The 27,679-nt window shown below is 35.8% G+C and overlaps 1 protein-coding gene across 6 annotated transcripts in view; it reads right to left on the bottom strand.

The window, feature by feature from the left end:
• Positions 1–27,679, bottom strand: part of POU2F1 (POU class 2 homeobox 1) — a 180,635-nt gene that overhangs the window by 90,670 nt on the left and 62,286 nt on the right. For 2 of the 6 annotated variants that reach the window (XM_059044654.2, XM_067031937.1), the window contains exon 2: positions 14,007–14,107. The exons of the other annotated variants lie outside the window; for them this stretch is intronic. The gene's annotated coding sequence lies outside the window, so the exon portion shown is untranslated. The remainder of the gene's footprint in view (positions 1–14,006; positions 14,108–27,679) is intronic. 6 annotated transcript variants of the gene reach the window in all.

Below are 27,679 nucleotides of genomic sequence, written 5' to 3'. Positions count from 1 at the left end.
AAACGAGGCACCAGTATAAATCTGGAAGCAGTGTAGGATCTATAAAATTATCTTCCACAGTATGAAAATTCATTATCTACAAATCCTTTTATACTACCCAAATTAACCAAATAAATTAGTTGAATGCCACATATCATACAATATCCTTCCCCCATCAAAATCAATCTAAAGTGTACGACAGTCTGTTATTTACAATATCAATCATCAAAAAATGGGTCACGTAAATTGTGGAATTAGTATTTTCAAGTAAATTTCATTTACTGTATATGAATCTATAGACTTAGAATACTTACAAAAGAATATATTTATTTAAAGTTAATTTACAAGGTAAAACATCAACCCCAAATTTTTTAGGCATTACCATATGACAACATTTCAATGTTATCATCATAGACAATTCAGGAGATTTATAAAAACCCATGAAATAGGCATTATTACCCCCCTTTTAAAATAAGGGAACTGAGGCACAGAGAGCTGAAGTAGTTTATCTAATGTCACACTAATAATCTGGAGTCAGGATTTAAATCCAGATTTTGCTGACATTAAAATCTGAGCTCTTGGCTACTATTATTATACCTATGGACAAGTTATACATTTAAGGAACTGGTAGTCATGGGGGGCTTGAATCAAGCAGCAGACTAAAATAGCTTACTTTCAGTATAGTAAGGAAGACAATAATTGGTGACAATAATTTTGTGTTTAAAAGTCAAGTGTGTATGGATACACAGAACAGTGCACTAGACTTGAGGAGAGTTCTCAAGGGTATTATTCCATTAATAATTGCTTTTATTTAGAACTTATCTTCAAGGATGCCAAGTGTCTGATTTTTTAAAATATGTATGTACCTTTTCCCAACGTTAAGGATGAAATTAAATTCAACATGCATATGAGGAAATGAAAGACAACATTTCTATAACAGACCTTCAAAATATTTCCCTGCAAGTCAATAACTTTGCTAGGAACAGAACCAAAAACCATTTCTTAACTTTTAGATCAGCACTCTATTTATACTGCTAGTTTTTCTATGTTTTACAGAACCACAAAATCCATATAAGGAGAGGGTTTGGGGGAGAAATTTAACAATGATGTGTAGTACCCATAAGACTTTCCCTCTTTGAACCTACCTTTTCTCATCTGTAAAATGATACTATCTTTTTCATGAGGTTGCTGTGAGGATAAATGTGCTTGTGCTTCTCAGACTAGACCTTGGACTGGAGCATGAGGTAGTTGTGCCAGGGAAGACATCAAGACACATGATAAACATGGTGCATCCTTTAAGAACATTGATTTTACTCAATAATGAATCATAATACTTTTTAGTAAAACAATCAAGAATATATTATGGAAGAGAATACAAAATTCAAGAGTTTTTAAGATAGAATGTATGGGATTATACAACTTCTACTTGGTGGGAAAATATGAGAAGAAATGATGAATGTGAATAAATGTTTCTTTCCTTCCTCTTCTGCCTTCATGAAATTTTACATTTATTGCCTATATTTATCATAGAATCTCTCTGCATCTCACCATCTACCTTTTCGTACTGCATGCAGTAATACCTCTAAACTACCTTTCTTATGCCAATTAGGTCTTTCATACGTTAGTTAAGGATGGCTTATAGCGACAGCCAGACAATCACTGCAAACTAAGGAGTACTTGCTAGAAGGTACCTTGCAGGGCAGGACTTCAGTAGTATAATAATCCTCTTCCCCCTCAGGCCAAGAGAGTCCCACCGGGTCTCTGCAAGGCAGGCCTATAGCTCACTAACTCACACAGGTTACTATGCAAAGTGGGACCTCCTTCCCCTCTGCTGCACAACTCACTACCTTCACTGCAGGAAGAGGGAGAGGGGCAAAAGAAGGAGGCAGCACTGAGATGCAGCAATCCAGAGTGACAGGAAGCCTCACCTTACCCAGGCAGCTGACTTGGTCATAATGGTGGGGGTGAGAAAACTCCCCTCCTGCCACTCTTGATCTAGGTACTTTGTGCATTCTAGAAGGCAGGCTTAAATACTAGAAGGTTGTCCAGGTCTTCTACAGTTGGACTGGGAGAGGGATGGCCACCATTTCTCCCCTACAGTCCCTTAACCGTGGAACAGCTGATCTGAAAGAGGGAAAGAGCTTTTCCCACGAAGTCTCAAATGTTCACCTCATTTGGTCCTCTGTCTGAACTATCAGATTAAAACTTAACCTAAAAAGAATACCCTTTTTAAAAAGGAAAACCATTTCTGGAAAGTTTGTAGGATTGTTATTCAGCATGAATTAATCCAATTAAATTGCTTTCCTTTAAGACCTAGTTTAGGAGTTGATTAGTGAGGTAATGGTTGCTTCCATTGGAAAAGGGGCCAATAAACTCTTTTTAAAAAGAAATTTACTTTTTCTTGAAATATGGTTGATTTACAGTGTTTCAGATGTACAGCAAAGTGATTCAGAGATAATATATATATATCTTTTTCAGATCTTTTTCCATTAAAGGTTATTACAAGATATTGATTATAGTTCCCTGTGCTATACAGTACATCCTCGTTGTTTCCCTATTTTATACATAGTAGTGTGTATATGCCAACCCCAAATTTCCAATTTATCTCCCTCCCCCATCTCCCTTGGTAACCATAAGTTTGTTTTCTATGTCTGTGAGTCTATTTTTGTTTTGTAAATAAGTCCATCTATAGAATTTTTAAAGTTTCCACATATAAATGATATCATATGATATTTGTCTTTGTCTGATTTACTTCACTTAATATGATAATCTCTAGGTCCATCCATGTTGCTACAGATGGCATTATTTCACTCTTTTTAATGGCTGAGTAATATTCCACTGTGTATCTATATCACATTTTCTTTATCTGTTCATCTGCTGATGGACACTTAGGTTGCTTCCAGGTCTTGGCTACTATAAACAGTGCTGCTATGAACATTGAGGTGCATGTACCTTTTTGAGTTAAGAGTTTTCTCTGGATATATGCCCAGGAATGGGATTGCAGGATCATATGGTAACCCTATTTTTAGTTTTGAAAGGAATCTCCATACTTTTCCCCATAATGGCTGTACCAATTTACACTCCCACCAACAGTGTAGGAGGGTTCCTTTTTCTCCATACCCTCTCCAGCATTTATTATTTGTAGACTTATTACTGATGGCCATTTTGACTGGCATATGTGAATGATGCCCCCTAAGGCTGCAATACAGGGATTTCAGTGCTTAAAAAAACAAAACCAAAACCAAAATGGAATGTCTACCATTTACTTAAAATTTAGATGGGCAAATACCAAGAAAGAATTTACTTTATCAATTTGGCTATTAAGCACTGCCAAATAACAAGAGATCTGAAGGATAATCTTATTTCACAAAAAGTAAACTGAGGCCTAGAGAATGCCTCTTAGATGACACAGCTATTAAGTAGCAGAGAAAGCGGGGGTGGGGGGTATATAATAAGGAAGTATGAGAGGAAAATAAGTACAATAAAATATGCTGAAACTCTTATCACATGATACAGAGATCTGTAGTTGTTGGTCAATTAAAAAGGTCAACTTAAATATAAAACCATTTATACATACCTTAAACATTTCATTTTAACACAAAGCACAAAAATATACATTCATTCACCAACCTTTTGATGTTGGACTAAAGCCTTTGCTTTAAGTTTGGATCCACTAATTTGAATTTCCTCTTCTTTCTGGGATAAATCATGCCCTTAGTACACACTCTAATATTTCCAGTTTCAATTTCTTTAGCTTTGTTTTTCAAGCTTATCACATTTCACATTTTACATATGTGTATAAAATAAATATTAAAAACTCAAGAAAAATTTCATGAAACAATGCTCCTTCCTAGATGTAATGCACTCTGATATGTTCTAATACACTTCTTTTTTAAAAAAATTGATTTAAACCTACTAAATTGATTTCATGACCCATGGACTGAAAAACTGCTTTAAAAGACACGTGAAGCAATCTGAGTACAGAATCTTTTTCCTTCTTACTTACTTTCTTATTTTTTTAAGAATAACTTATCCCTGATATTTTACAGTTCCCTTGTTCTCATCTAATTCAGCAGTATTTTTTTTTACTTATTACCCTTCATCAAATCTTTTCAAAGCATTCAACTTAAGTTTTCACAGAAACATCACTTCTCTTTCCCTTGATTTATATAATAATTATTTAAATTGTGTGATTAAAATAAGTATAAAACAGCATGAAAAGGCTTGAGAGCACAAACGTGTAAATGACTCCTGATACCCATACAACTTCAGCAGCAGCAGCAGATATGCACAGACATAATAAGGAGTAAGCATTCAGCATGCTGTAGGGGAATCATCAGTATGTTTCAAGGAAGAATTCTCAGGGCATAAGAGGTGGTTTGTTAAGAAAGCTACCACACTAGAAAGCAGCTAGTATTAAGTGGCTCATGCTCTGGTGTCTTCCTTAACCTGTGCTGTCTTATTTTCTATAGCCATGCCATAGCTCATTTACTGCTCAGTCCAACATCTGGCATCTTTTCAGTAAACATAGCAACATTACAAAATCCAATTCTGAATTGCTTAGCTGTAAAAGCCTAAATCTTGTGTAGCTCTACTGAAGTTTTACCATTACACTAAACTTTTCTGTCTAGTCTATCTTATCCTGTTTCTTTACTTCTATAACTGTCTTTTATTTGTTCTAATGTAAAGAGCTTTGCAAAGTCATTTATTTCACGTATGAACACATTCAACAAGTATTTACTAAGTGCTGCCAGACACCAGGATAGGAATTGGGTCTACAACGCTGAGCCACAGAATGCTTACAATTCAACAGTAGACAGAAATATTAGGCAATCATCTAAATACAGAATTACAAAGTGTGAAAATTCCATGGAAGAAAAGATCAGGTGACAACATGGCTTTAACACAGGCCTATAATTTGTCTTGACATCCTTGGCTACTATTAGAGTTCTTTAACTTCAAGAAATGGAATGTGACTTTTTCTCTGATTCCATTTACTAAATCCATGAAAAACAGGCTTTGTTTTATTTAAAACCACATGCTGCTTTGTTTATTGTCATTCATCCTTTGAACTATTTTGTTTCACTTCTGATATTGGTAATTTGTGTCTTCTCTCTTTTTATCTCTCTCTTACTCCCAGGTTTCACAAATTTGTGTGAAAATACAGGTTAACAAGTATCCCAAAGTTCTACATGAGATACAAAATCTAAAGATATACTCCTTCACTAAACTAATTAAAATGTTCTTTAGACTAATTGGATGTTATTAATATCTCTTACTATTAACAGTACAGTGGCAGTCATTCCATAAACATTTACTAACTCTCAATCTGTCTGAAATACCATTCTCTCCCTATATCAACTAGTGAAAAGTCTGTCTATCCTATAAAGACAGGCTCAAAAGTTATGACCACAGATCTTCATTCCCCTCACTGTCAAGTAACTATTTGTTTCCCTGAAATCCTATAGCAATGATAATGTCCCTCTCTTTTCTTTTTAACTTTCTACTTTGAAATAGTTAGAAATTCATAGGAATTTATAGAGACTGGTCTCATGTACTCTTCATCCAGTTTCCCCCACTGGTTACATCTTACATAACTAACAGTACAGTACAACTAACAGTACAAATCCAGGAAACTGGTATAGAGCATGTGTAAAGTTCTATGTTATTTTACTGTCACATGTGTAGATTCATGTAACCACCACTGCAATCAAAATACGGAACTATTTTTTCACAAAGAATTCCCTGCTGCTACCCCACTATAGGCATATCCACTCCTCTCCCTCTGGCTATTCCTAATCCTTGACAATCACTCACTCATCTGCCATCCATTTTTATAATTTTGTCATTTTGGGATTATACAAATGGAATTATACAGTATATGACCACTGGCATTTTTTACTCACCATAATGCCCTTAAGACCCATCCAAGTTATTCTGTGTATCCACAGTTTATTCATTTTCATTGATGAACAAAGTAGTGCATGGTATGGATGTACCATAGTTTGTCTAACCATTCAACAATTAAGGGACTTTTTGGTTGCTTCCAGTTTGGGGTTATTACAAATAAAGCTGCTATAAACATTCATACACGGCATGTACATAGGATCACAAGCTTCACCCTGGGAGAAAGTATTTGCAAAAGACATATCTGACTCTCATCTATAATATACAAAGCACATTCACGTACATATTTTTATGTGAACATAATTTTTTTTTCCTCTGGGATAAATGCACAGAAGTGAGATTGCTTGGTCATATGACAAGTATATATTTAGTTTTAAAGAAAATTCCAAATATTTTCCAGAATGGCTGTGCCATTTGACAGTCTCAAAACAATGTATGAGAAATTCAGTTTTTCTAAATCTACACTAGCATTTGGTAGTGTCATAACCTTTTATTTTAGCTGTTTTAACAGGTACGCAGTGATAGCTCAATGGTGGTCTTAATTTGCATTTCCTCAATGGCTTATGGACCATCTTTTTATATGCTTATTTACCATTCATATATCCTCTTCAGTGACATATCTATTCTTTCTTGAATTTTTTTAGAATGCAAAAATCTCTCTCTTTTTTATTTTGGCTGCACCACGTGGCTTGTGGGATTTCAGTTCCCCGACCAGGAACTGAACAGGCCCTCAGCAGTGAGAGCATGGAGTCCTAACCATTGGACCGCCAGGGAATTCCCCCCAAATCTCTACTTTCTAATGGATTGGTTTTATTCGGGTTCAGTTTTGAGAGTTCTTCATATACTGTAGATAATAATCTTTTATCAGATATGTGCTTTGCAAATGTTTTTCTTCATTGTGGAGCTTGACTCTTCACACTTTTAGCAGAGTTTTGCACACAGAAAAACTTTTTAATTTTGATAAAGTCCAGTTTCTCAATTTTTTTTCTTTTATGGACTGTGCTCCTGGTGTCGTGATTAAGCACTTTTCACCAAGCCCTACATCCTGATAATTTTCTTCTGTTTTTATCCTAGTGTGAGGTTTGGGTTAAAGGTTCTTCCCCCACCCCTCCCCAAATCATTTGTCAAAAAGACTATTCTTCCTCCACTGAATTTCTTTTGTACTTTAGTCACAAATCTATTGGCTGTACTTGTGTGGATATTTCTGGGTTTTCTATTCTATTCCATCGATCAATGTGTCAATGCCTCTACAGATCAAGCCCTGAGGTTTGATTCCTACAGCTATATAAAAAGTCTTGAAATTAAAGACTGATTCTTCCCACTTTATTTTTCTTTTTCAAAGTTTTGTTAGCTATTCTAATTAGCCTGCATTCCTGTATTAATTTGAGAATAACCTTATCTATTAAAATCTTAACAGAATTAACATATAGATGCTACTATATATAAAATAGATAAGGAACAAGGACAATATCTTGTAATAAACTATAATGGAAAAGAATCTAAAAAAGAATACATATATATCTCACTTTACTGTACACCCAAAACTAACAACATTGTAAATCAGTATTTCCATCAAAAAAACAAAATAAAAGAATCCTAGGGGCATTTTGAGAGGAACTGCATTAAATCTGTATATCAATTGGGGAAGAATTTATCTTTCCTATGTTGAATCTCCTAATCCATGAACACAGTGCATCTTTCCAATTCCCTATATCTTCCTTGATTTCTCCCATTAGCATTTTGTAGTTTTCAGCATAAAAGTCCTGAACATGTTCTGTTGGATTTAAAATTAAGTATTTTTTTTTTTAGTCATTCTTTTAGGGTAAGGCTGCTAGAAACAAATTTTCTTTGTCTTCCTCCATCTAAGAATGTCTTGATTTCTCCTTCATTCCTGAAGAATATTTTTCCCAGATATAGAATTTGAGGTTTTGAGTTCTTTCTGTACTTGAAAAATGTTACCCCGCTGTCTCCCAGCCTCCATGGTTTCTGATAAGAAATCCATTATCATTGGAATGTTTTTCCCCATACGTAAGTTGTCATTTCTCTCTATTTTCAACATTTTTCCTTTGTCTTTAAGTTTACGTAAGTTTTATGATGTGTCTTAACAGATTTCTTCAGGTTTATCTTGTTTGGAATTTGCTCAGCTTCTTGGATGTGTAGGTTTACGTCTTCTGCCAAGTTTGACAAGTTTTCATCCATTATTTCAAGTACTTCTTGGCCTTGCCTGCTTTCCCCTCTCCTTCTCTTACTCTTGTTGTAGTCTTTTTTTTTGTCATAATCCTATAGGTACCTGAGGCTCTGTTCATTTATTTGTTCTATTTCTCCTTCTTGTTCAGATTGGGTAATTTCTACTGTTCTAGACAGATCACTCTGTCCCCTCCATTCTGCTGTAAGCCTACCCAGTGAGTTTTTTATTTCAGTTACTGTGGTTTTCAGTTCTAAAATTCCCATTTAGTTCTTTATTTTTTTAAATATAAATTTATTTATTTATTTTTTGGCTGTGTTTGGTCTTCATTGCTGTGTGCAGGCTTTTTCTGGTTGCAGTGAGCAGTGGCTACTCTTCCTTGTGGTGCATGGGCTTCTCATTGGGCAGCTTCTCTTGTTGCGGGGCATGGGCTCTAGGATGCATGGGCTTCAGTAGTTGTGGCGCGCGGGCTTAGCTGCTCCGTGGCATGTGGGATCTTCCCAGACCAGGGATCAAACTTGTGTCCCCTGCATTGGCAGGCAGATTCTTAACCACTGCGCCACCAAGGAAGTCCCTCCATTTAGTTCTTTATATTTTACATTTTCTGTTTCTTTAATGAGGCTTTCTGCTTTTTCACTGAGACTTTATATATTTCTCTCCTTTTACTGTTTTGGTGAAGAAATTACGAGTGGAAGTGCTTTAAAAAATTATGGAAATATGTGAAAAAGAAACAGAAACCAAACCAGCCTGAAATGTCTCCCATGGACAGACTTTTGGACAATTTGAACAAAGTAAATAAAAATAATAATGAATTATAACCATTACTCATAGGAATTTATGAGTCCATGCTGATATAAATAAATAAACAGGGAGAAGAGAACATTCTTCCTTACAGTAGAATGTCAAGAAAATTAACACTTGGAAACCATCATAGCAGTAAGTTCACTCAAGAAACAACCACTACTAAATCTAGAGGGCAAAAATTTGATGACAAAAATTTACAGTTTGCCCACAAAATATATATTAATTACAAAGGGAAGAAGTGTAACTTGCAGTAAAGAAGCTTGGTAAACATCACCTTAATCAAGTGATCAAAGTTAGTATCACTAGTCAGGGGAAAAAAATCAAAACTGTGCAAACCCCCCCACCAAAAAATGAGAACACAACTTCACTTCTGTGATATTCCTGCCACAGACACATAACCTGAGGAAGTATCACATAAGCCCCAATTCATACACATTCCACAAAATGTATTCTTCCAAAGTGTCACAGTGCTGAAAATCAAGGAAAGACTAAGATAGAAGAATACTAAAGAGACAACATGACAACTAAATGCAATGCATGATCCTGGACTGGATTCTTTTGCTATGAAGGGCATTTCTGAGACAACTAGAAAAATTTGAATATGGTCTATGGATTAGTTGATAGGAATGTATTATTGTAAATTTCTTGAGTTTATGTTTGTATCATGACTATGTAGAAGAATGTCCTTATTTGTAGGAATTATACACTGAAGTATTTGGAAGTGATGGACCATCAAGTCTGAGACCTACTCTCAAAAGGTTCAGGGAAAAAGTTACTTGTATTATTTTGCAACTTTTCTAAAAGTCTAAAAATAATTTTAAAAGAAAAAGAAAGATTTAGCAGAGAAAAAAGGGAAAATGAAAAGAGATCAATAAACTACCATACACTGTTTTATTATCCTAGTGGAGTCTTTCTCTCCCCACTCCTCAGAAATCTCTGATCACAAGATGGGTATTAACACTGGCAACACTACAATTCTTACAGAATTGTGAAATGTATAGATAACCTAGCATGAGAGTGCACTTGAAACAAATCATACAGTATTCTGACAGACATCTCAAAATATGAAGGACTCTACATTCTAAAGCTCTACATTGAATTAATGGAAGTTCAGTAAAATTTATACTCAGATCTAAGCACTAAGTTTTGAACAACTTTCCACAGTTGGTGTCATATCACTTATTTATTATCCAAAGAAAGAAAAAGAGCTTGAAATCCATTACAACCAAAAACTCTATTAAATATTTTAGAAACTCAGTTAATTTTAAATAAAATCTACCCAGGCATAAGAAAATATTAGAAGATGAATTTTAAATGTGGTGTCACAGATATATTATCATGTTCTTTTAAAACTACTATTTTAGTGGCACTACAATGTGTTATGTCTAAACTTCCTACTTAGGAGACCCTGAGCAAAGGACATCACATCTGTTATGGGTTGAACTGTGTCTTGCCCAAGATGTTAAAGGAGAATACCCAGGATCTGTGAATGTGACCTTATTTGGAAATAGGGTCTTTGGAGATGATCAAGTTAACATGAGGTCATTAGGATGAGCCTCAGTCCAATACTATTGCTGTCCTTACAAAAAAGGAAAATTTGAACACAGAGATAGAAACATACAGAGGGCAGACAAGAAGAGAGGCATGGAACAGATTCTCCTTCACAACCTTTAGAAGGAACCAACATTGCCAACACCTTAATCTTGAATTTTTAGCCTCCAGAACTATGAAACAAAAATTGCTGTTGTTTAAGCCACCTGGTTTGTGGTACTTTGTTACAGCATCCCTAGGAAACTTAACACAACATTTGAACCTTAATTTTCTCATTTGAAAACTGGAAATGATTATGCTGTCTCCCAAGGTTGTTCTTAAAATTAAAATGAGAATATTAGTTATTTTGAAAATCAGGAATTATTAAAATGATAACTGTATTATTCTAATATCTTGATAAATATTCAATAAATACTACTCAAGATTTTTCTCCTGTTATAACAAGAAATTTTAACTGATGCTTTTGAATATTTCCATGTTTTTTAACTGAGTTTTAATCTATAGGCCAGAAAATTATCTTTACTGTACATGGTAACAACAGTTTTATTAATGTTTGAATTAGCTGAACAAGGCTGAAGTAGAATTTGGTTTCCTTTTTCTTATTTTTTCTCATGTTTTAATCTTTAAATAACATTTCTTAGGAAGTATGAGTTTTCTCTTTTGAAAACTTTTTTTAAAACTTTTTTTTGGAGATATGATTGACATACAAAAAGCCATACATATTTAATGTATACAGCTTTAATGTATACAAACTAGATAAGTTTGGAGATAAATAAACATCTGTGAGACTACAACTAAAGCCATAAACTTATTCATCACCTTTAAAAGTTTCCTTTGTGTCCCCTGCCCCATTTTTTAATTAAAAATTTTTTTGTGTGGGGCAAGAGCATGTATCTAAGATCTACCCTCTTAGCAAATTTTAAAATATATAATACAGTGCTGTTAACTATAGTCTTCTGAAAACTTAAAATCTAACTACCCGCCCCCGACCCAAGAAAAAAAAACCCACTAATGCCCCCTCTGGCCACATAAGCACTATACAGCAATCCCAGGCAGTTGTGATTCAGAGCACTGGAAACAATCAACAGCACTGGCATGGCCAAAAGTGGAGGACAGAAGAATATGAAGGGTTTAACAAGTTGACTATCCAAACAAAAAGCAAGACATAGATTTGTGCATAATGCTTTCTTCTCTTTGCTCTACTTCCTGTACTGCTGCACTTTTCCATGTATTAAAAATGAAAGCACGCATGTAGATGTGTATAGCATATGCCCAACAGAGTAGGAATTCAATAAATGTTTGCTGCCCCAGCCCTACTTCACCTCCTTCCCTTGTACTCAGAGGATGATGAGTAGTTTCAAGTAATACTTAGGGTAGTTAATAACTTTGTAATCTCATCATAATGTCACTGTATCAATAAATTTCTTACCACCTTCACAAGATCCAGTTAGTTAGAAAGAATTTAACTAAAAAAATAATAAAATTTGTCAATATATCTCACCTTTTATAAAGCTCTAACACATGACCATCTAGAACAGAAAGGTACCAGAAAATCTACTTTACATTATTTCTCATTTTGAAAAACAGAGATTAAAATGCAAATAAATTATAATTCTTTGGTATAAGATCTCCACATCACCAGGAATAAAACAGTTATGTGACATGGGCTACTACAAAATGTACTTTTTTATATCTCACTGTCTACGTTCTGTGCATCCCCACTCTCTTTTGGCCAGGCAGGTCGTGGTGGTAATTTAATGAAAGATTCCTGGGGAAAGGTGAATTTCAAGGGATAAGTCAGGTTTTAAGGCAAAGATTCTCCTGGTTTGGGCAAACTCAGGTACTCAAGGTATTTTACTAAAGAAGAGGAATTTTCTTTATACTTTCATCATTACATCTTCATTTAAGATAATCAGCTTTTGTTTATCCCAAAGCCAATCAGACACTTGAAATGTCTTAATTTCTGACTAATACTCTTTGCTGTAACATCAAAATTTTTTCATTAAGGGTGTCAACTAATTTTGAAAGGTCTGTTTTTAAAATATTTTAGGGGGCTTCCCTGGTGGCGCAGTGGTTGAGAGTCCGCCTGCCGATGCAGGGGACACGGGTTTGTGCCCCGGTTCGGGAAGATCCCACATGCCGCGGAGCGGCTGGGCCCGTGAGCCATGGCCGTTGAGCCTGCGCGTCCGGAGCCTGTGCTCCGCAAAGGGATAGGCCACTGCAGTGAGAGGCCCGCGTACAGCAAAAAAAAAATAAAAATAAAAAAAATAAAATATTTTAGGAAAATAATCATTGTTTGATGATCAACTATAATAAGTAAAAACACTGGAGAGACAAATGTTCAGTCTCACTAAATATACCTCTGGACTTGCTCAAAGTAGTTTAGTTTAAACATGTATTTATAATATACAAATATTATATACTTTTTGAGGGGGTATAAAACTTATACCTTGACATTAACATTATAAATAGCTAATATGATTTCTGTAGGTAAAATCATTACAGAGGAAGACACGGTTTTATGGTTTCTCTACATGACCTCAGTATGTCTCTATAAAGTGCTCAGATTTTTGAATGGGCGAATTAAGAGAGGAAATAATTCCATAATCAGTATCAGTTAACAAGGGATAGGCTGGATTTACGATTAAATTTTAATTCCAAAAATAAACAGACTTCATAGTTTAGTAACAGGCTTTGACAACAGAGAAAACTGTGTTTAAACTCCAGTTCTAGAATTCTAAAATTCTAAACTATATGACCCTTCCTAAGCCTCAGTTTCCTCATCTGTAAAACAGGTACAACCATACTCCCAAGGGTTCTCCTCAGATTTGAACAAAATGTATCCAAAAGCTTCAATGGCCCCTAGTAGTTAATTAATGGTTGTTAATATTATTGTTAATAGATAAAATATTTTACGTAGAATAAATAAAACCATTTCTTCTTTGCTGTTGCTACAGTAACATATTCAGTTACACAAAAGGTAAATCCATATGAAATGTCACTATGGTTTATTTATTCCCTTAGGCATGTTAATTTATATTTAAGGTACTTAAAAAAATGAGAATTTTTAAAAGGCATGAGACTAGGAGTCTAGATTCTGATCTCAGCTCTACACTGGCTAAGGAAGCACTGAACTTCCTTAAACAAGTTACTTCATCATTGGTAAAATGTAGGTTATAATATTTTGATTATAGATTAATTTTATAAAACTATTATTTACAAAGAACTTCTATTAAACTACCACATAGGGATTATTGCTAATATTATATTATCACGATAAAGATGATACATAACATGTACCCTATTTGCATTAATTTCACAACTTTTTCAAAAGAAACCAGAGCCTAACCTAAGTATTAGGGCAATCCTAAACTATTTTCCATTGAGGGTTAGGGCACAGGCATTCTAAGCATAACTCAATTATATCAATAAATATCAAACAAATTTCAGAGTTAAAAATGAAATATATATATTTAAGTCATAGTTATAGTAATTCCACAAAATTAAAGGCAATCATCGTAACACCTGGATTTATCAGAGGCCACTAAATTAATAGCTTTTATTAGCAGAAAATATTTACCAGGTATAGAAAGACTGCATTCTTTCTTTGAATTGATTCATTGAAAACTGAGAGTGGTTTGGTAATTAATAAGTCAGGAAAGCTCTTCTTACTTTTCCAGTCTATGAATACAAAAAGAGAAAAAGGCAAGACTGAGTAAGTTGTATAAAATAACCTAACACTTTAAGTGGGAACAATTACAAACAGTGGAGAATGCTGGAGTACCCATCAAGGTATGGTTAGCTGCCTAAACATAAAGTGATTAGAGGCAGGCAGCTCTCTTGTGCCTACTTCCTCATCTACAAAATGGAGTAACTAGCACCTGCCCTTACTTCAGCAACGTGGAGGTAAATCAGAAAGTTCTTGGAACATGTATTATAAGGGGGTGGTCTTTCATGAAGCTAGATAAAAAAGCCTACTTCGTATTTTCTTTAAAGGGTATAGTTCATTAACTTAACAAAAGACCCCAAAATCCAACACTAACTTCCCTCCAAATTTACAAGTATCTATTGCAACTGGCTATACCCACACACATGTAGGTTCAAGCAGTCAGCCTTAACAGATGAAGAGGAGTTGGTACATGCACTGACTCTTATTTGCCAACTACTTCTACTACATAGCTTTGTTTGAATTAGTACAACTAATCAGTAATTGGTATAAATTAGTATAACTGATCGAGTAGGATAACATTAATGAAAACCACCTAAGTTTTATATAACTGTACTCAGTACTCATGTTAACTAGATCATATCATTTTTTTTTCTATACATTCTGTGATGTTCCTAACTACTTCATGAAACTTAGAACCAAGAGCTTAGTTAAGTTCAACGGTACAAACAAAATCAAATATGTAAATAGGTGAAACTATCTTCTTAAAAAGGAGTTTTTTTTTGAGAGAAGGGGCTTATAGTAGCTCATAATACTTGAAAATAGAGATCAACATTAAAATTCTGCCACCATTCTCCAACAGTGGTCAAAAATTTACTAAGACATTTTATTATGTTATACAACTGAAAAGAAACTGAATTTTTTCTCTCTCTTGCAAAAAAAGTCTGATCTATATAGACTTTAACTTCTTTAAAAGAATTTTTAAATTGTTAAGTTGTAAGAGGATATACCTAAAACAAAAAGCAAAACAAAACAGAAACACATGGACAACTAAATACACAAAATAAATATAAACTTCAGCACACCCACCAAACTCCTCCAGAGCAGGAACTATAATGAATAAGGAAAACCCACCCTACCCTTCCTCCTTTAGACCAATGTGATGGTTACAAACTGACAAGCTCTTTCTGGCTGTCCACTGGCACATCTACAGACCTCTTATTCTTTTGAAATTTCCCCAACTTAAATTGGATGCAAATAAGCCAGGTGTGGTCCCTACAAAAGTAATCCTGCTAGTCCCTACTGAGCTGCCATAGAAACATGCACAGCTGGCAATGGCAAAGAGGTTGTGTACTGGCCTCAGACTAGCTTAAAAAGTTTCAATACTCATTGAATGAAATAACAATTATGGTATCTTAGTAAAGAACAAATACAACAACAACAAAAATCCCTCTTTGCTTGAAACACTAAGCAAAATAATGGAAAGTATTTTCTTCTAGTCCAAAAGTAGCTTTCAGCCTGGCATCAGCTATTAATGTGTCTGTGAAAAGTTACAATTACCAATGGCAACCATTCTTTTACCAAAGAAATATATTTTATGAGTATTCCTTGTAGGTCACTTAATGTAATAATCAACATCCAGAGAGAAACAATATAAAGTCTAATCTAAACAGTAGTAAATACCGTGTATCTTTTCCTTAAATAAATTCAGTATAACTCTTCATTGGTTTTACTAAAAATAAATGTTTTTACAGCAGTGATTCTCAAAGGGCAGTACCTAGATCAGCATCATCAGGAAAATTATTGGAAATGTAAATTCTCGGTCCCCTACCCCAGACCTACTGAATCAGAAACTCTGGGCATGGGAGGTCTAGCAATCTGCGTTTTCACAAACCCTCCAGAAGATTCTGATACACACTAAAGTTTGAGAACCACTGATTTACAGTGCCAAATTTCAGAGGAGGCTGAAATATGAAATAGAAAATGCAATGCTTTATCTGACCCCTTGGAACTAAGTAAGGCATAGTAACAAATATAAAGGAAAACTCACTGGCCTCCTGAATTAAGTCTCTTTGCTAGTATCTCACTGTCTAAAATATATGCAGAAATTAACAGTGGTACATCATGTCTGTCTTTCCTACCCATGCCAAGCACAATAGGAAAATCAGAAGTGTCTGTTCCTGATTACTCAAGGAGAGGAGGATCCTTGCATGTAAAGACTCAATTCTCTGCCATTCCCAGCCCATTACCAATCACAACTCATTTCCAATCACTGAGGTCTTCAGACACAGGGCAGCAAACCTAACCATTTATTACTTTATAATAAAAGAGAGATTATCTTTTTTCAAGATATCAAACATGTATGTAGGGATGAGCCTGAAGTTTGAGTCATAAATTTTAACCTTCCTCACTACAGTTGGCCCTCCACATCTGTGGGTTCTGCATCCATGGATTCAACCAACCAAAGTAGATCGAAAATATTAAAAAAAAAAAAAAAAATTCAGAAAGCTCCAAAAAGCAAAACCTGGCAACTACAGATAGGGCATTTGTATTATATTTACAACTATTTATGTAGCATTTACATTGTATTAGGTATTATAATTAATCAAAAGACGATTTAAAGTACTATATCAGAGGATGTGTGTAGGCTATATGCAAATACTATGTCATCTTATACAAGGGACGTGAGCACCCTTGGGTTTTGGTATCCACAAGGGTCCTGAAACCAATCCCCCCAGTGCCAAGGCATGACTGTACTTGTAAAAAAAATTAAGAAACATACATGGATGCAGTTCTTCCTTAGTATCTAACATATTAGACAGTTCATGTACTACAAAACACTCTTCATTTTTCTATTAACTTCTGTATAACCATTTATAATTCCTTCCCTATTTCCTTTAAGACAATGGGCAGCACTTCAAAAAAGAACCTAGCCCAGGTAGTGACATTAAAGTGATCAGAGAAATATACAATGGAGAAAAACCACTGGGTAAATCAAATATTCCATATGTCATTAGAATCAATGAATTCAAGCCAATTGAATAGTTTTCTGAAGGTCATAATTTAAACTAAATTGTTAAATACCTTCAGTATTTTACCTGCAGAATGTATTTTAAAAATCATATTTTAAGTAAATTGAAGACCGGTCATAATTTACAAAAAAAAAAAAAAACCCACAGGGAATTCAAAGGAGAGTGTTTATTTACTTACTCCCAGGATTATTCTGTAATCTGTTTTGTGATAAGAAATATGATGAAACTTACTCAAAGGTCAGATTCTTGACTTTACGAACAAGGCAGGAAGAAGAAATGAATATACATTTGACTTGTTTTCTCCTGCTTGTTATTTTCTTTTCTTAAATTAGAAAATACTTGAATTATAAGAACATTTTTACTCAAATATTCAAGGAACATTTTTACTTAAGGGATAAATTCAAATCTCAATTTTTAAGCTTAACGTATTTCCAGCAGTCACTATTCTTTTGGAAAAAGAAATATAAAGAAAACAAATCCTAAGGTCATCACTATTGTCATATAATTTTTAAAAATTCTACATCAAAGCAGCAATACAGAATAAATTTAAGTAGGAAACTCAGTCACAGGCTCCTCTTTCTCTTTGTTAAATATCGGTGTTCCTTCAGGCCCATCCTTGGTCCACTTCTCACTATACCAGTGACTAAGAAATTGTGTGCAAGGTTGCATGATTTATTTTGGAACACCCTGTGAGTGATGGCACAGCTGAAATTCAGATCCATTTTCTGATTTTTAGTCCATATAAGTGCTCTTCACATTGACCACCTCCCTTTTAGAAATGCAAAAATATTTTCCAACAATTTTATAAAGTCACTTTTTAAAAAGTGATCAATGTCATGTCAATCTTTTTAAGTATACTGACTACTGATCATTATTCTCTAACGGTCACTTTATAATAAGTGTTTGTATATTCATTCATTCATTCACTCAACAAATAACTTTAAAAAATTATTATGTATAGGGCTCTGTACTCTGCTCCACAGGGCCAGAAAGATCAATCAGACATGAAAAACTATCAGACTGAAAAGCTAGAACAAGACATTAGAAATCTATAATTTAAGTAAAAGCTGAGAAATGTTTTTACTTTTTGTTAAAAGGGAACAAACATATGCATATTTTAATACAAAAAAGAAAATGCAGTTTTCATGAAATTTTAAGGATTCCTTACTTATGTTGAAAACCTATAAGTAACTAGATATTTACTGAATAAAGTTTATTTTTTAAAAAGTAGATTAAATACTTAAATTCTGTAACATAATTTGGGGTTTGGGATATTGCCTTTCAAGTTTCATATCTAAGACACTATGATCCTTTGCCATTATCTCTTGTCTCCTATGTAAAAACCTAGATTTATAATTCAACTAAGTTTAGTTCCATTGGCTGAATACAGAATAGGGTAAAAATCAGGGTAATTTACAACAACCGAGTCAGTAAAAGATAGGAATTTAAGTCATGACAATCTGGTGTGATTTTTACGCCATCATAAAATTAAAATTAATTACCACAAAACGTTAGGTCATGTTAGGCCACCAACATAAATACACCGGGAATTCCCTGGTGGTCGAATGATTAGGACTCCTCGCTTTCACTGCCGAGAGCGCAGGTTCGATCCCTAGTCGGGGAACTAAGATCCTACAAGGCAGTGTGGCCAAAAAAAAAGAAAGGAAGAAAGAAAATGCATACACCACCACAGGGATGTACACCAAGCTCATGGGCCTTACAGCCTTTGCAATTTCTGTTCCTTCAGTCTAGGATGCTTTTGCCCAGGTGGCTTCTTTTTATTTGTTATTCTAGTCTCTGACTGAAAGTCATCTCCTCAGCGAAGCCTTCCACAATGCAATCTTAAGAACATCCCCCCGCCCCCACTGCCCTGTCACTATCATGTCACCCCATTTTATTCTATGTTCTCATAATTCAAAAACTTATTTACTCACTCCACTAAAAGGCGGGCTTCCTGGGCGCAGGCATCTTTTTAGTCAGTCTTATTCACAGTGGCAACCTTAGTGCATGATAGAGCACAAGAGGTGCTCAAAAGTATCTGTTGAATGAATGGTGCCTAGAAAGTCAGTAAGAGTAAGATCAGGGATATCAGCTTAAGTCCACAATAAAACAAACTCCTTGAAAGAAACTATTTCCAAAAAAGATAGGACTATGTGCTCAGAGAACTCATCTACTGATCTTTAATAAGAGCAGCCCTCCTAACAAAACCCTACTATAAGTATACTCCTAATAGCAAATCTGTAATTCACAAGTTAAAAAAAATTCTGTCTAGCAATTACTTCTTTTTAAAAGTCAGGGCCATAGGAGAAAAAGACTAGCTTCTGGTTTGTGTTCTTGGCGACTTAAAAAGCAACAAGTTTTATTTTATTTACTATGTTTCCCCTAGATTAGCAGGGGTTCTCAGAAACAATAAATTTAGAACTGTCTTCTAATTAATGGACGTGAAATCTAGGAACATTCTGAGTAGAAATTCCGGATTCAAACTATAAATCAAGACTGACATTCAGGATCTTGGTAAACAGGGGTAAGCCTAGTTAATACTTAAATTAAAATTTGCTCAGCAGCCTATAAATAGACACAAATCTTACAAGAAACTCAGCCATTCCAAATCACATCTTGGAGACAGACTGTGCCTTTTAACTTTGCAAAATACGACTAATCATGTTGGGAGTCCTGTTGAGATTCCCGCTTCTCTTTGAAAAATTCTGAATAAGAAGTCAATCCCTCTATTTGCTATGGCTGAACAAGAAAGCACACTATTACAGGAAAGCGGATGAATCATTTATCTGTTAGTCAAGCATTTACTATGCACCAAGGTGTTAAAAGAGGTGTGTAGTTTACTTAGATTTACCCATGTTACTGATTTCTTTGCTCACCATTCCCTCTTGCATCTCAGTCTTTCCTTCTGAGTTCAATGTCCCTCCTTCTTAAGTACATCCTTTAAAAGTCCTTTTAGTGAAGGTATGATAGTAACCAACTCAGTTTTTATTTGTCCCAAAAAAGTTATTTCATCTTCATTCTTGAATAAAAGTTTAGCTGGGTAAAAATTTTAAGGTTGGTAGCCATTTTCCCTCAGCATTTTACAATTTCATTGTCTTCAGGCTTCCATTTGTTGCTATTAAGTACTGTGAAAATGTGGCACTTTTATGGGCAATTATCTATTCTTCCTGTCCTCTATTAAGATAGTTTCTTTAAAGCTGATTTTCTGCAGTTTCACTATAATAATATAAAGGTATAGAATTTTTATCTACCCTGCCTGGGCTTTTATCCTGCTGCCTAAAACTGAGAATTCATGCCTTTCATCAGTTCTAGAAAATTCTTAGCCAGTGTGTATTTGAATTGATAATAGCTGAGAACCATCTCTATTATCTCTGGAACTACTGCTACAATTAGATTCAGTTTAAACTTGCTCATTCTATTCTCTGTACCTCTTAACTTCTCTTTCATATCTTTCATCTATAAGTATTGCTATTCATCTGCTTATTTTCCTGACATCTGTCATTAACTCGCTCTTCAAAAAGTAGACCTCATCTACTCTTTAACTTGTTCACTGAGTTCCTAAATTTCAATAACTATTTTTTTCCTTTCTAGAGATTATCTCTTTGCCAAATCTACTTAGTCATTTTCACAGTTTGTCTCTTGCTCATGTTTTCAATCCCCTTTTATTACTAAAACATTTAAAAATTAAATAGTAAACCTGATTGATTCCAATAATCTAAAGTCTGTGGGAGACAGCAGGGAGTCTACTTCTATTGTTGGTTGTTTTGTTGCAAGTCTAATGTTGGCTTGTTCCTTCCTAGGTTCTGTAATTTTGGGTTATAGACTCATATTTAGAAAACTAATCTGGAGGAGTCTGAGAAGCATAGGTTGAAAGTACATTCCTTCAGAAAGGCCATACATTTGCCTCTGCCCAACCTGAGGCACTTCTAGCCTGGGATCACTTTTATTTCTTGGCTTTGGGTTTCCCAGACCACACAGATAGTATAAATTTAAATTTCAAATCTGTATTTAAAAAGAGCTAAGGTCTGGCTTCCCTGGTGGTGCAGTGGTTGAGAATCTGCCTGCCAATGTAGGGATCACGGGTTCGTGCCCTGGTCCGGGGAAGATCCCACATGCCGCGGAGCGGCTGGGCCCGTGAGCCATGGCAGTTGAGCCTGCGCGTCTGGAGCCTGTGCTCCACAATGGGAGAGGCCACAACAGTGAGAGGCCCCAGTACCACACACACACACACACACACAAATAAAAATAAAAAATAAAAAATAAACATAAATAAAAAGAGCTAAGGTTACAAATTCTCAGGGAAGACTTGTACATAGATGTAAGGTTAAGAGACAAGCCTTCATTGCAGCACTCTGATGGTAGATGGATTTTTTTCCTGGCCTACCCTTTAGCTAAGGGTGCGGGTCTTTAAGAATTCCAAGCTTTATGCAGGGATCTCAGCTCCATTTCCCCACCCTGAAAAGTCTAGTCTTCTGTCTGGAACAGACATTAAAACACAAGGCTCTGGATGGTGGTTTGGACAAAGGCCCTTAGGGCAGCCCCAGTGTTAATTTTTGGTGACCATACATTTTCCTCTTCATGGACCCTGTGGAAATCCCTCATCTCCTTGAGCTTGCACGAAAAACATGTAAAGGGATATTACAGGCATTTGTAGGAGTCTTGTAGAATTTCTCTGAATAATCCATTACAGGGCCAGAGGTCTCTAAGAATAAGGTGTAAAATAAACAATTTCAACCTTCAAAAGCAAGCTCTAAGTGTTGTTTGCTCCTCTGTGTTGCCATAGCACAGTGTATCCTCTATCACAGCTCTTCCTTTACTCCACTCCTGTCACTGTGGTTTAAGGTCTCCTCCCCTGCCCTGATTTTAAAAGACATTTCTAGTGCTCAGCAATCCAAGGTAATGTATCAAAAATGACGTTACCTCAGTGATTCCTGCCTTGGCTACAATAAGAAAATAAAAAAGAGCAGACTGTTTCTTTAGCTATACTATAACTTTGGTGATAAGGGGTCAAGCACAGTGACATGGTTTACAAGATGCTCTCTAAATTTTTTAAGAATGGAGATCTACCAAAGAAAGGTTTTGAAAAATGCTCTTAAAAGGACAGCAGGAATGGACAATTATAGGCTGATTCTGGGCCATGTGTCACAGTAATCTAGATGGTGGTAGCTTAAACTCAGAGATAGAAGCTACAGGGACATATTCTACACAGTTTTTAGAGGTAGAACTGACAGGTGTCTGATTTGATGTGAGGGATGAGAAACAGATTGACTCAGGCTACAGAAAATGAACTAGAACAAAAAGATGAAAGTTACAACAAGGGGACATATTTCAAATTAATACTAAGGGAGAACTATTTAAAAATTAGCATATTTACTAAAAAAAAAAAAAAAAAAAAAAGGAATGATTCTGATTATACCACTCACAGTTAAAACTTTTTCATTGTATTTCATTTGACGGGCACCAGGAAGTCAACTGCAGCAATGCAACCAGGACTTCTACTATCTGGCCATAACCTTCTCTCCCAACCTGACCTTTCACTATTCCTTTACCTTCCCTAAACTTCAGTTAAATGGAGTTACTCACGCTCACAATTTTCTGTGACTGTCCTGTATCTTCTCTCCTTTGTTCCACTTGTTCCTGCGATCAGAAACCCCTCTAAGTATTCAGATTCTACCCATCCTTCAAGATCTAGTTCCACTGCCACTTCTTCAATGAAGCCTGCCATAAACAGCCTTCTTGAAAAGAGTTTCTGTGCCTTATTCAACTCTGGAGTTTTCTGAAAATCTACCACAATGCCTTTTCTAAAGGCACTGAGAAATGAATACTTGATGGGGATGCTAGAGAAAAAATTAAATTCCTTGAAGGGAGGCTGAGCTTGAACTCTGAGTTCCCCTCTCATTTTTAAGATTTTTGTGATTCTATAACACCTCTATTCAAACAGTCTTAAGATGTACCTAAAGAACTATTTGCTTTTAATATGTTAAACATTTATTAAACAGTCTTCTTGTACCAGATACTGTATTAGGTAGGCTTCAATGAGATCCCATTTAATCCTAACAAAATTCTCTGAAGCAGTTATTCTTTGTAATTAAAAAAAAAATTTTTTTTAAGCAATGTTTTTTTTTTTTTAATTTTATTTAATTTTGGCTGCGTTGGGTCTTCGTTAAGCGAGGGCCACTCTTCGTTGCGGTGCGCAGGCTTCTCATTGAGGTGGCTTCTCTTGTTGTGGAGCAGGGGCTCTACATGCGCGGGCTTCAGTAGTTGCAGCACGCGGGCTCTAGAGCTCAGGCTCAGTAGTTGTGGTGCATGGGCTTAGCTGCTCCGTGGCATGTGGGATCCTCCTGGACCAGGGTTGGAACCCGTGTCCCCTGCATTGGCAGGCAGATTCTTAACCACTGTGCCACCAGGGAAGTCCCCTATTCTTTATTTTACAGATAAGAAAAAGCAGATTCAGGCAGATTGTCCTAATACAGATGCTATAAGAGTGGCAGAATAAAGGTACAAACTTTAACTTTAAGCCTACTGACCTTAAACTAACATCACAGCTGCCAATCAATTTAGAATTTAATTTCCACATTTAAATAAAGAAAAATACATTGAAAATATCACAGACATGAATGAATCCAGTATAGACTACAAATAAAATAAGTTATTCTTTGATACTTGCAACAACAAAAAAAATTTTCAGCGAAGCAAAACTACTCAGCAGGTTCAATTCGACAAGCATTTATTTATTGTGAAAGGCGTTAACAAAATTCTGAAAGAAATAGGCTAAGAATAACATTAAAGTAGAGAGTCTATCATTGTATGTATTAGAGTTCATGGTGGTATGGAAGAAGATTCTATAGCTTAACACTAAAGATGAAACATCAAGTTATGCCCCATTTTTCATTAAAAAGCCTCTTTTAAGAGAGAAATATAACCTAATATTTCATACGCTCCTCTTCACAAGCAGTGTTCTATAGGAGCAGGGTTTCCCACTTTTGCCTCCAGATCAGACTATGGAGAGGTAAGGATCACCTATATTAAAATGTATAAAATCTTAGTTTCACCAAAAAGTGTTTTTTTTAAGTTTCTTGGACTATTTACAGTGGGAATGGCAAAGTAAGTATAGTATGGTATTTTCCAATAACTGAAAAATAAACGAGAAATGGATTTTAAGTCCTGATCATTATCATTCTGTCAAATAACAACAGAAAGCCAGAGATGCAACGTGGTCTAACAGAAAGCAAAAACTGTGGAAGCCAGAGCACTGGGCTTTTACCTCTCACTTTTCACAAATTTATGCAAGCAAAATATGAAGCTAGCTAGTTAAACTCAAAAGTTAATATATACTATTTGTTAACTACCATGGATGCCAAGGATGTTTCCTTATGGAAAACAGAAGACTACTTGAAACTTTTCATCCTAACAAACTACAGAAGCTAGCAAATTCTTGTCTTCTACCACATGTTGATACCTGGGCATTTAAACGGCATTCTTGTGTCCAACTTTTCAAACACATTAGAAAGATGAAAGACCTTAAAATGTCCCTTCACACAAACAACAGTCTAGCCCCGAATTGCCAAATGAGAAAAAGCAACTATTCTGGACTCTCCATTTTCACATTTTCACAATACCGCTGCCATTTCTTCTTACAAATAATCCCCAACACCCACAATTCTGATCTTCGTACCTTACTCATTTATCTATCTATCCAATCATCCGTTCATCCTAACGAACACTGAATGCCAGCTATCCTGTGTATCTCTGACATCTAGCTGAGGGATCAGCAAATGTCTTCTGTGAAGTAAATATTAGAGGTAGTAAATATTTTAGGCTCTGTGGGCCCATGATTTCCAGCACAAACTCTTTTTTTTCTTCTGTTTTTTTAAACAACGCTTTAAGAAGATAAAAACTATTCATATAGCTCAGAGGTCTCACAAAAACAGGGCGGTTTAGATTTGGCCAAATATTTATGATTCAGTGAATGCCCAATAAATATTCCTGAATAAAATTTAAGTTGAATAAGATTTAGTTCCTTTCCTTAAAAAGCTCACGATGCGGTGGAAGAGGGAACAAGCAGTAATTCAGTACCAGATAACATGTGCTATGAATGAGGTACGCATAAGATAATAACAGGTTAATGCTCAATACATGTTAACATGTACCAAGCACTATTCTAAGTATATGACATATACTAACTAATCTACTTTCATAGGAACAAGCCTATAAGGTAAGTTCTCCTATTACTCCCATTTTACGTATGAGAAAACTGAGCGATACAGAGATATTTAGTAACCTGCTCAAGGAGACCTAACCAGCAAAGAGTGGAGCTGAAGTTTTAACCTGTCTAGTCTGTCTCTGGAGCAAGTCCTGCATTTTAAACTCTTAGCTAAGATGCTAAAGGGGCTGAGAAGAGCTGTAACATCTAAATCAGACAAGAAATTCAGAGGACAGCTCACTGAGAAGCAGAAACAAGTGAAAACAAAGAGTACTGGGATGGAAAAGTATAGAAAAAGTAAAACATGAGAAGGGAAAGAGGTGTGATGCGTATTCACAAGTCCAGGAAGCAGCAAATGGTATATGTGAGGAGGTGAGGAAGTATTGGGAGGTGAGGTTAGAAAGGTGAGCTAGGACAATGTCATCAAGTCCCTCATATTTAAGTTTCGACTTACCTTAAAATACTTAAAAGTTTAAATTTTGACCTTAAACCTTTAAGGGTTTTAAGCAAGAGTAACATAATTGTTTTTTAAACTTTTTTTGGCAGTTTACTTAGTAGCTGTATGACTATAAGTTAACAGGCCGTAAGTCTGAAAACTGAACCATCACCTAGGCCCAAGGCAAGAGTGGGGGCTAGAACTAAGGCAGTAGTCCAAGAACGGAGAAGAAACAAGAATGAACAGCATTAAGGAGGCAGCCTTGCTACCAATTTAAATGCTCAGTTGGGTGAAGGAGATGAGCAGAATGACTGCCAGCTCTGGTTCGAGTGACTGAGTAGGTGGTGGTGCTGAGTAGGAGGAAAACATGAGTACAAGAAGGGAAAATGTGGGAGTAAAGAGGGAAAAGAATGAGTTTGGCTATGTTTAATTTGTTATGCCTATGGGTTCTCAGAGGTTCAGCAAGTAGCTGAATTTATAGATCTGAAATGAAGAGGAAAGGTCCCTATCTTCTTCCTTTTTAAAAAAAAAAAAAAAGATTTATTTTATTATTTATTTATTTATTTATTTAATTTATGTTTGGCTGTGTTGGGTCTTAGTTGCGGCACACGGGGTCTTCTTTGAGGCGTGTGGGCTCTTCTGTTGCGGCGCACGGGTTCCTCTCTAGTTGTGGCATGCGGGTTTTCTCTCTCTAGTTGTGGTGCACAGGCTCCAGAGCACGTGCGTTCTGTTGTTTGCGGCACACAGGCTCCCTCGTTGAGGTGCACGAGCTCAATAGTTGTGGTGCACAGGCTTAGTTGTCCCGCCGCACGTGGGATCCTAGTTCCCTGACCAGGGATCAAAGTCACGTCCCCTGCATTGGAAGGTGGATTCTTAACCACTACCACCAGGGAAGTCCCTTCTAACTTCTTCCTGATCAAACTATTCCTCAACACACTGCCTCACTCCAGAATGATTCCACACACCAGGCAATCCTCCATGTCACTTATAAACTGTCACCTCTATCCCTCATTCTAACCATATCACAATTCTATAAACCTCCATAGTGATGTCAAAAACTGTCTGTCCTACAGACAAATGCCAAGGATCTCTAGATCTTCAAGCTTCAACTTTTCTTTATTCAACCAGCAAACTAAATCTTCCTTATTCGCTGCTTTGTTAACCTATCACCTTGCCTGGTGTACAAAAGAGCACCCATAGGAACAGGAGTACAACAAAAAAAACACACCTAGAAAAGAAGATTCTTGATAATAGTTTTCATTGCAATTTCTAATCTAAGCAAATGTGCATTACACTTTGTTCCCTACAGGATAGGGGAGGGAAGACATACAGTGTGGAGGTTACAGCAAGGATTGCGTCATTTTAGGTTCCTGATTGCATGGTGAAAGGTTAACGTTGCACAAGCAGAGCGGTCAGTTTAAGGAGATGTTTGTATGCATCATGGTGAGCTAATTAACTTGAGCTAAATTTGTATTCATATTTGTTTCCTGGGGGATGGGGTGGAGATATTATAATTGCAGGCTTCTATTACCCAGCGGCCTTTATTACACCTTGTACTAGACCATTGTTTCTTAACCTCAGCAATATTGACATTTTGGGTTGGGTAATTCTTTGTTGTGGAGACTGTCCTGCACAGTAAAGGATGTTAGAGGCAGTGTCCCAGGCCTCTAACAACAAGATGTCAGTAGCACCCTTCTCCCAGACATGGTCAAATATCTCCTGAGAGGCAAATTCGCCCTCATTTCAGAGCACCGCTTTAGACCCACATAAATTTACTTAACACCCCTTTTTTTGTGCTTCCCTCTCCAGTTCTGAACTCTCCTCTGGAACTAATCCTGATTCCTGGAATGCTTTTCCACATTCAGCACACCAATCTTTTGTTATTCAAACAACTCTTAAAACCCCCTTTTTATAA

This window comes from Kogia breviceps, chromosome 1 (assembly GCF_026419965.1).
Source record: "Kogia breviceps isolate mKogBre1 chromosome 1, mKogBre1 haplotype 1, whole genome shotgun sequence".
Taxonomy (NCBI): Eukaryota; Metazoa; Chordata; class Mammalia; order Artiodactyla; family Physeteridae; genus Kogia; species Kogia breviceps.
The sequence above is the reverse complement of the archived record's forward strand: the minus strand, read 5'-3'. Positions and strand labels throughout refer to the sequence as shown.